The 1,508-nt window shown below is 44.4% G+C and overlaps 1 pseudogene; it reads right to left on the bottom strand.

The window, feature by feature from the left end:
- Positions 1 to 269: 269 nt before the first annotated feature.
- On the bottom strand, positions 270 to 1,193 carry LOC103258787 (annotated as a pseudogene).
- Between the last annotated feature and the right edge of the window lie 315 nt (positions 1,194 to 1,508).

A 1,508-nucleotide genomic window follows, 5' to 3' on the forward strand; every position in this document is an offset into this window, starting at 1 on the left:
AACAAAAAATGGCAGATCTAAAAGGCATTAGCATTGGCAAGTCCAAAAACTGTGGTGAGCAGTGAAAAAAGCATCTCAGTAGGTGTATTGCATCAAAAGGAGAATACTTTGAAGGTGATTGAGGTTTAAATATGTAAGAATACACTTTTTTTAATAAATAAATTTCATTTTTGGGGGGTCCTCTTCATATATCTTAACAAGAATGAAGTTACATAGGCGTATACATTTGTCAAGACTTCTTTTTTTTATGCTGTATTTTATTACTGAAATAATGCTGTCTTACCCACGTGCCCCACAGTAAAAAAATCTCACCCAGGTCCCCCATCGCTTTGCCTCATCTCTCCTTCCCTCCTCCGGCCCTGCACATGAGTGCTCCAGGATTCCCTGCCCACCGGTTATTTTGGAGTGTGTCCATTGTGCAGCAATGTGGAAACCACCAGGGCTTTTGTGGAGAAAATGGAGGGGGTTGAGGAAGCCCCAGGAGGGGATTAGGTGAGGGCCTTGGCCACTTGCTCATAGGCCAGCTCGATCTCCTCATCATCTGGACAGGTGGAGGAGAATTCTTCCCGAGCATAGGCATTTCTCAAGTACCGATGCACTCCCCGGAAGGCCTCAGGGATGGTGAATCCTTCGTATTTCTTATGCACCACCTGTACTATGTGCAGCTTTGGCAAAAGGTTGCAGTCAGCCAGGGTGGGCTCATTGCCATCCAGAAATTTCCTCATCATCAGCACTGGTTTCATCTCCTTCTTCTGGGAGGGGAGTTGTCAAGTAATTGTCTAAAACCTTCAGGATTTTCAGGAGCTCCTTCTCCAGGTTATCATTAAGTGCTGGGTTTGAATTCTTGATATAGGCAGAAAATTTAGCAATATGTCTAGTCCAGCTGTGTTGGACTCAGGGTTCAGAGCTGCCAGCTTGGGATACCTGGGAGGGCAGAGCACTACCTCCAGAAATTCCTCAATCTTGTTGGTGTCTGTGTGCACTTCAGTGCCATACAGCAGGAATGGGAGCTGCCCTCCTGGGCATGGTTTCTGTACTGCCTCTGTCCGCCTCTTGGTGTCAACAGTGGTGACGTTGAAGGTGACTCCCTTGAGCCAGAGCACCCTTCTCTGGGAGAAGGGGCAGTTCCCAATCTTGGCCCCATCACTGCCAGCTTTCACGAACAATTCGACCTGTGGTTGTTCTTCAGCCATGGTTGCGTCGGGGACTGTCAGGACTTCTTAAAGTTCACTTCAGATTGTGCGTTTTACTTTGCGTAAACTTTTCTACCAAAAAGAATTTTTTGAATCCAATGGGCATAAAAGAGTCAAATATTTCAGCCATGTACTGTTTCACCTTTATATAACCTTTTACTGCAAAGCTAAACATAAGTTTATTTATTTGATAATTGGCCATGAGTCAGAAATAAATGCAAAATGCAGTCTTCTTGAAAGCCGTGTCATTTTAAGAAAGAGTAATTATTGACATAATCTATATTCAGTCTTTGGCAGGAAGTGGCAGATTATGTA

Source organism: Carlito syrichta, unplaced genomic scaffold, assembly GCF_000164805.1.
Source record: "Carlito syrichta isolate Samal-C Ts95f unplaced genomic scaffold, Tarsius_syrichta-2.0.1 Scaffold302367, whole genome shotgun sequence".
NCBI classification, from domain to species: domain Eukaryota; kingdom Metazoa; phylum Chordata; class Mammalia; order Primates; family Tarsiidae; genus Carlito; species Carlito syrichta.